This window comes from Saccostrea cucullata, unplaced genomic scaffold (genome assembly GCF_032062105.1).
Source record: "Saccostrea cucullata isolate Sc308-1 unplaced genomic scaffold, CSIRO_AGI_Scuc_v1 ctg11880, whole genome shotgun sequence".
Taxonomy (NCBI): domain Eukaryota; kingdom Metazoa; phylum Mollusca; class Bivalvia; order Ostreida; family Ostreidae; genus Saccostrea; species Saccostrea cuccullata.
This window is the reverse complement of record NW_026930821.1, coordinates 30,875-39,896: the sequence shown is the minus strand read 5'-3', so window position 1 is coordinate 39,896 and position 9,022 is coordinate 30,875. Positions and strand designations below refer to the sequence as shown.

The window sequence follows — 9,022 nt, the reverse complement described above, 5'->3', positions numbered from 1 at the left end:
TATAAGGCAGTGACGGCGTTCCATACGTGCATGTTACATATCAGTTATAAGACATATAAAAATAAGTACAATACTTTCTACCATTCTCTCATAAAAAAAAGTTATATTGAAAGTGAATGGAGGAAACTAAAAGTGTGAGAATCTATCTATTCAATACATAAGTTAGACGTACTGTACATATATTTATTCTCGGAAAACGTTTTATCAACTCTTTCTTTCTCTCTCTCTCTCTCCGTACTTGGAAAAAATAAAGGGGGGGTTCCAACCCCCGGAACCCCCCCTCTGGATCCGCCAATGTATCTTAAAGATGTAGCAAGAGTGCCGTTTTTAAATATTTAGATTCATCCTGCTTTCACTGCATGAAATATGGGCATGTATATTCATGCATATAAAGTATGGTTTATCTGTTTGTAAATGAGAATAGCGATGTTGTAGAATTCAACAAAAAGTATGACATGCTAGTCATGTTTTTTGTTTCTTATTGTGTCTGTGTCGAAACCACACGTGTAACTGTTGTTCTATCTTTACGTTTAACAAGTTGTTGTTGATTACTGTAAATTATGGAAAGACAACTAACAAAACGTTTAAGGTAAGGTTTGCGTTTACAGGGAGATAACTCTTGCGAATCACCAAAGCGTTTGAAACAGGCGAATTTAAACCAGCGATGCTAAGCATCTCGGTAACGAATTTCCTCTGTCATACTTGATGTTTGTTGTCACTTATTGTTAGGACTAAAAACAAAGGACGTTTTCAGGAGAAAGTCTTATAACAAATCAAAGCATAGGAATCTTAGAAGCCTTTGAGATTAGCGTGATGCATGTGGATGAACCAATAAAGGAGGACTTGTTTATTTTCGATACGGAACGTGGCAAGTTGCACGGCCATTCCGATCAGAAGAAAGTCATTGACGCATTGTGATGTTGTGTGATTCTCGCTTCACCACTACACTAAAATTTTAAGTGAGAATGGGAAAGAAAAAAGAAAAGACCTGAGAGTATCCTGTAAAGTATTGTGCAGTCCGAACAGGGAAGAAAAGTCACGGTGCATTTGACCATGTCCAATGATGTTGACAGTTTGATTGTTGATAGTATTTTCATCAGGTAATTATTTAACTATTCATTTTACTGAAAGTTATGAATGATCTACTGACTACGATGAATAAACGGTACAAGGATGTCAGGATGTGACTAATATCCCAACATTGCCAAAAAATAAAAATGCATTAATTCAAGAAATTATGAAAAATAAAATCCTTGCTTTTTAGGCCTAATATTTGTAACATTATTGAAACAGGTATTCAGTTGTTCAAGTTACCTTTTTAAATGAGGTTTGATGTTTGATTTTAATTAATATCTCATTTTCTAATTAATAAAAAAGAGATACAGATTGTGCATGACAAGAACATTAACTTTCTTGATCAAGCATTTGCATTTCACTAATTCAATCTGTAAATTTTACAATAATTTCATATTGATTCTTCATTGATTATATTGGAAATTTTTTCATTTCAGTGAGTGAATGAAACTCAGTGCAATTCCTTATGCAATTCCAAAAATGCAATTCCTTAAATGTTATTGTAAAAATGAACACATATGATTTCAGATCATGGGTCATTAATTGGAATAGATAAGAACCAAAAAAAAAAGTACTTCAGTGTTTCCTTAAAAGATTTGTGCCATCAATCAAAGTAGAGGTCATCCCATATCAGCTCAAGAATATTAAAGAAAGTTGGATGGATCAAGCTAAGATGTTGAACCAGACATGGCAAAATCAATGGAGATTTGGAGAAGAACTTCTGACTTGTTATACCCAATGCATATTTTTATATGTCTATAGATTAAAGAAGAAAATTTAATGTTTAACAACATCCTATATATATGCTGTTTTCCATATATTTAGAAAATATGTGTATGTGATGATTGCAGTGCATGCTCTGTTTGTCCATCTTTGAATTTGTTTTCAGTAAAATAAAAGTATACATCATAGGTATTAATTGAAGGTTGCCTTTGTCTATACTTACATGTAACAAGTTTCTTAAAAGAGTTTGTAAAATTGCAAGGAAATTAATACATGAACAATTAAGATTTATATTTTTATTCATTAAATTTTGTTCTTACCAGGACCTAATATGCTCAAATGAGTATTTCTGAAAACTGATGAGTTTTGTACATAAAGCTGCAGTGAACATGTATAATTATATCTACTGTAAAAGTTTAAAACATGACACTTGGAAATTGTAAGGTTGTTAATTTAGTAGGAATGATAAGACCAGTTTAGTAATCTACTTAAATTAAAATCTTTCACAAATACATGTAGTTTATTTTAAAATTGTTTACATTTATAATCTTTTAATTTTTTCTGTATTTTGATTTTAAAAAGGAGAAAATTTTGTTATATTTAAATTATTATTTCATGGATATCAAGGAGATATATCTATCACTGTAGCATTGTTTCTTTTTCCCTGTTCTTGACAAATATTTATGACAGTGTTATGTCATTTTGCAGAATTTGCCTTTTCTCTGAAATCAGAAGTACTCTGTAAACTCATTAAAGTATGAATTGATGTCACTTAGAATTCATCTTTATTTTGTTCTGTCTGATATTTCAATTTAGATTCTCAGACTACCTAATCCAATGATTGAGCTAATGTCCATGAAGTGTAGAAATAGGCCATCTTTAAAAAATGTTTGGTTGTCGGCCTCTCCAGACCGACTGACTAAAATGACCGGACTAAAAACTTTTTTTCAATGCAGGGCCGTATTTTTTTTCTTTTTATTCCTCTTATCCCCCTTAAAGAAATGTTGTTGAAGATTTTCTCACCTACCTACCCAATAATTTTACCCTGAGTCAAGAGAGGGCAAACAAACATTACTTTAAAGATAGCATTTCTGCTCTTCGAAGTAAAGAAATCATTTAATTATAAAAACAGCAGCTTCATGGATGCAATGCTTACAACATTTCACGCAAAAAATGGCATACATGTATAATGACAGTCACCAGCCATAACTGAATAAAGATATTTTGCTACAAAGATGTCTAGAAGTTACTACATGTTGGAATAACTAAATCAGCATGAGGTCCAATTCATAGGCTTTTAATTGGTTAAGTTGCAACATGTTCTGAAGTATGTTTATATACATATACATGTACTTCTAAAGGTGTTGCATTATAATTCATGGACAATTTCATCAGAATATTCAGATGTAAAGATTGCAACAAATACTAGAGTTTTTTCCCTGGAATAAATTTTTAGACCATCATGTAGCACAGGAAGAGTTTATTTTGAATATATTTGTCCAATTTATGCCTAAAAACAATATCAAAAATAACATTTAGTCTTTAACATTCACCATGACAAGGTGATATCAATGTTGTCTTTAAAAGTGTAGAAAAGCCTGATTTTTATGTTCCGAACCCATAATATAGCCCCTGTTTCCATGGAAATAATGTTGGGGACATACATATTTTTTTAGTTCAAATTAATGAAAATGATCAAATTAATAACTTCATGGATTTTGATGGAATCGGTAGATACGTAAAACGTTGATTTTTATATTTTTGTTGCCATGGCAACGGTTTCACTTTATCAAGGAAAATTGAAAAATCTTCTTTTTTACCCAATTTTTCACTATTTTGATAACAGAAAAATAAAAGTTTAATAATAGAAGCATGAATTATACTAATTCCGGTCATTTTGATTATAAAAGTTTGATAATTTATAAAATAAATCAATTTTTTCAATGAAAATAATATTCGAGATGAAATATGAAATACGTTAAATTTGGCGTCTTTTACTCAAAAAATGGGACGGGCAATATCTTTGAAAATCATATAAAATGATGAAGCTAATCTCCCTGAATAAATTGATATATAGCATGTGTGCATATTAAAAAAAATATGAGTTGGAGGGAGACGCAAACCTTACCTTAATTTAACCTGAAATGGTAAATTGTAAATCATAATTTCATAATTTGTCAATTGTTCTATCACAATTTGTTAATTGTAACTATCCAATGTAATTTGACAAGTGTAAAATGTAAGTGCAAATTTTGCCGATGCTTTAGTGTACTGTAATTCGTAGACTTGGGATTTGTCAACTCGTGAAGTGTAAATTGTACTTTTGTGATTTGTAAATTAGGTTGCATATTATGCTAATCCCTATGAAGACGAAAGGGGCGTTATGACGGTGGCCAGTTAATTCGTTGCTTAATAATTTAATCATTTCCCATTCGTCCTACCATAAAAATTATGAAGAAAGGCCGATGAAATGTTTATAAATTAATTTCATGTCTATCCTTAATTAAGACTAAATATCAATTAAATATTAGCAGGGGTATACTTTAGTAAAACTCCCAACATTGCTGAATAATTTTCGATTTTTACATTAAAAAAAACCTTTTCTGCAGTGTTACTGGCAGATTTAGCAGGAGGGGTGTTGAAGTCGGATTTTCGCTTATGAATTTTATAATTTAAGTAAAACAATCGAGAAAAATTCTCGGACCCCCCTTTCAGGTATTATTGACCTCTGGGAAATAAGTAGAGGAGTCAAATAAATATTTAAAAAATTATCAACGAGAAATGTCCATTAACACGTGATCATGGATATAACTAAGCCTTGCATTTACATTTTACAAGTTATATTTGATTATTTACAAATAACAAATTTTGATAGAACAATTGACAAAATATGAAATTATGATTAAGGTTTCAATGTGTGCATTTTATGAATTACAGAATTTTGAACCAGTTGTCTTTCCATAGTAAATCATTGAAATAAATACACATTGTCTGATGTACTTTGAGCTTGAAGAAAACAATATCTATTTAAATTATTATTCTTTTTTATCTGTGTTACAATTGTTATCAATGTTATGTTGCTAATATTTTTTTTCTTACCTGTTGTGTGCTTTTTAAAAAACAATTTTTCATGGCGTAGCAATCGTTTTTTTTGTATTTGTTTCTTCCTTCAATGAAATACGGAGGCGTATTAGTGCCACTTCGACACTTTTTTTTTGTCATTTCCTTAAAGATAAACGTGTAAAGAGGCCGGTTCACTTTATGCATAAAATGGCAATATGGATATACCAATTAATTGATTAGCACTTCCATTTGAAGCATTAAAATAAAATAGAGACTGAGTGCTTTCATTTCCTATCAAAATTTTTCCTTAAATTCCAGGTCTTTTAGAAAAATTAAACATGTCTTTTTAACCTCAGAAACAGTTCTATCATTTTGTAGTTGCATATTTTAGATCAGAGGTTGCGCTCTATATGAAATATCTAAAAATAGTTTCAAAAATTGACCATTTTGTAGACTTTTTCAGAATATGAGGAAATTGACGCAATTCACGACGTCATAATGCATTGCCTAGCCAAAAATACATCTTTTTTTATAGTTACGCAGTCACCAAAGATTTACATGATATTCAATGCATAGCTAACTAAAATTATGCAGATTCAGTTTGTTAGAAATTCAAATGGCCAAATAAGGCAAAAGATAATTCCTTGATAGATAAAAGTGTAAATGTTACAGATTTAAGTGTAAATGTTACAGATTATAGTGTAAATTTTACAGATTATAGGGTAAATTTACAGATTAAAGTGTGAATTTTACAGATTAAAGTGTCAAATTTACAGAATAAAGTGTAAATTCTACAGATAAAAGTGTAAGATATACAGATTAAAGTGGACAGGGGATGCTTACTCCCCCCCCCAGGCACCTGATGCCAACTGTTTCCAGAAGCCATTACTCACGATGTTAAATATTTAAGCTCATCTGAGCTTAAAATGAGCTTTTCTGATCACTCATTGTTAATCGTCTGTTTGTCCGTCGTCCATCCAAAATAGATATTACAAGGGAAAATCTGGTTTAAAAAAACAGCTTGGCCAAAGTTTTTCAGGTGAGCGACGTGACCCAAGAACCTCTTGTTGTTTCTTGTATTTAGGAAAATGATGATCACTGTTCATTAACTTCATTTGCTTTCTTTAGGAATGTATCCTAACTCAATACTCTTGAATACATTTTTTAACCTCATATAAGTAATATCGGGTATTAAATGTTTCAAGACGCTGTTGGCACATTTATTTTTTCCGAGATAGACAATAAATGGCTAAATTTAAGAAGTCAAAAGTCAAAAATATCACACAATACAATACAATAAATATACACCCGACTAGTCCTATAGACTTAGATGATAGTCTCTCATCTTCAGCACATGTTTTAGTTCGTATAAACTTGGAAGTTTTCTTTGTGTCAACTGTAAGTGATTTTTTGCGCTCCTCTATTTTGCTATGCAAAGTACTTCTGTCCCAGTTGGTAGTATTTTGGGATGAACACCAGCACTGACTCGTACAGTTGTCGGTGATATTATTTTGTGTATATTCATATGCAGTAGTTGTGGATGTGTCCATAAGCGGAGTCGAGTGCGTGTACGTGTCTGAAAGTGGATCTGAAGTCATGGACGTGTCTGAAAGCGGAACAAAAGTCGTGCTAGTGATTAATTGTGGAAAATTAGAAATGCTTGAAAGTGGATCGGAAGTCGTGGACGTGTCTGAAAGTGGATCGGAAGTCGTGGACGTGTCTGAAAGTGGATCGGAAGTCGTGGACGTGTCTGAAAGTGGATCGGAAGTCGTGGACGTGTCTAAAAGTGGATCGGAAGTCGTAGACGTGCTTGAAGGTAGAACAGAAGTCGTAAAAGTGCCTGAAAGTGGAAAATGATTGTAAATATGTTATGTAGCATGTGTTAATAGAAAATATAATCCATTATACAATTTCTTCATGATATTCTTTTACTTTACATTTTTAGTTAGTTATAAAAATGTGTAATTTATTGATGTTTTGATATAATTGTTTATCATTACTCGTTTATTGTTACAATTATGAACAGTTTTATTTATCTCTTTTGGAGTAATATTTCATGTAATATTTGAATCAAATCTTTGGCTCAAAGTGTAAAAAATGTACTTGCCGAAACAAGCCTATAAAATTGATGTTCGCCGTATTGACCTAACATACATAACTAAATGGATTTTTTTTCTTTTTTAATTACCTTACAAGGGAATTTTTCCCCACAATTAAAGAGAAGGTTTTTATTTTAAAATTTGATATTTCCGTTAGTTTTATTTTTAACGAAGGGTGTTGATAATTTATATTTATTCTGGACTTTTTTAAATTGGTATGAGAGAAACCTGTCGTTTGCCTTGAAATATGTATACAATGTATTTGAATTGTTCGCTTGTTCTGTTATTTTCAAAAACATGGCAACTCAAAAATGATTTGAGAATAAAAGACTATTGATTCTTCCAATATCCAGTTTTCATCCCAAAAACTGTTTTTAATTCGATGAAACTGACTTTGTATTTTGTTTACAGTTATGAAATTTCACAATTTTCATCATTTGAAGCAGAATTTGTCAAACATCTTATACGTGAAAAGAAGAAAACAATTGATGTGACCTTTAACTCGACATTTAGATATAATGAGGACGGATTGTAAATGAACTAACAATATTCATTTACATTCTTATGTCGATAAGATATATCCCAGTGAGCTTGAAATTAAAGATACCACAGGGTCTGACATATCTGTTCCAATTTTTTAATAGATGTTTTACCTGAGAAAGACGTTAATGATTCTATGTATTAAACAATCAAGCTTTATGACAAACGAGATGACTATTACTTTTCAGTCTTCAACTTCCCTTCATTAATTATGCAGAAATATACTTTCATCACCTGCATACCAGGTTTATATCTCAGTTTATTCGATACGCAGGAGCATTCTCTACGTTTGGACTATATCTAAAACGAGGATTATTATGTACAAACAAGTTGATGAAACAAGACTATCGACACTCTCGTTTAAAGTCATCATTTCTTAAGTTCTATGGTCGATACAATGACATTTCCATCAAATACCATTTACCAAATACGAGGGTTGATCCAAAAGTAATGTCACAACTTCGAAAAAAAATTCTACTAGTCGACGTAAATTAACAAAATTATAAATGATGGAGGCTATGTTTACTTCAAATAAGTCTTTAAAAATTAAAATTAAATTGATTTATACTTTTCAAGATTATATACAAAGTACGATTATGATGGTAGCCGCACCTATATAACGTCATATGAAGAAAGTGCGTCGTCATTCACCGAAGCACTTCCCCTTTCGTTTCATTAAAAAATAAATTCACATATTTTACTCTCTTTAAGAATTATTGGCAACAATTGTGCATGCACTTTATTTATAATTTAGTCCTCTATCAAAATTCTTTGAACAGTACCATAAGAGAAACTTTCTCATATTCTCATATTACTCTGACCGTGACACGTCTCTCTTTCTTGACAACGTCACACGCTATTAAAAGTTTCCAGACCTCCAATCTTTCGGGCTTTCTGTCTTCAACTGATCATTAAATGACCCATGACCTGCCCAAAATCACTTAAACCAGATCTATAAACAAGTCTCTTGTTTACATTTTTCAGAAGAGACAATTTCGCGATTTTGAAGGAAAAACGCATTACATCTCTTTTCGGCTTATTATTCCATTTCGACATTTCCTTTGTGCAATACATCAGATAGAAACAACAATGTTCTTGAAAAAAAAACTATGATGTCATATAATTTTTAACTAAGGACTAGAAAATGTAAATATTGTCTTTTAAAATATTTGGCGACTAGACGCTTTTTATATGCTTTTTAATGTGTTTGTCTTTTTTCATTCTAACAATATACATTTTAATTAAAACGTGACGTTTATTTGTGACGCGGTGACACCCCCTATGTTAAATGTTTTAAACGTCTATTAAATGAATTCAATTCAACATTATTAAATGACATTTATAATTTTAATTAAAATTATTTTAAACATCTTTTGGTACATTATATTTGAAGATATGACGCCAAATGTTAAAGATATGAACACAGTAACATTACTTTTGGATCAACCCTCGTATATAATGCTGCAAGACTCACATTTTTCATACCAATTGTTATGTTTTCATACCATTATTTACACACTGAA

General features: G+C 31.0%; 1 long non-coding RNA gene across 1 annotated transcript; it reads left to right on the top strand.

Moving 5' to 3' along the window:
- Window positions 1-586: 586 nt before the first annotated feature.
- LOC134230250 (uncharacterized) lies at window positions 587-2,568 on the top strand. Its single transcript, XR_009984301.1, has 2 exons — window positions 587-1,100; window positions 1,603-2,568. It is a non-coding gene; the product is annotated as an uncharacterized LOC134230250 (long non-coding RNA).
- Window positions 2,569-9,022: the final 6,454 nt, after the last annotated feature.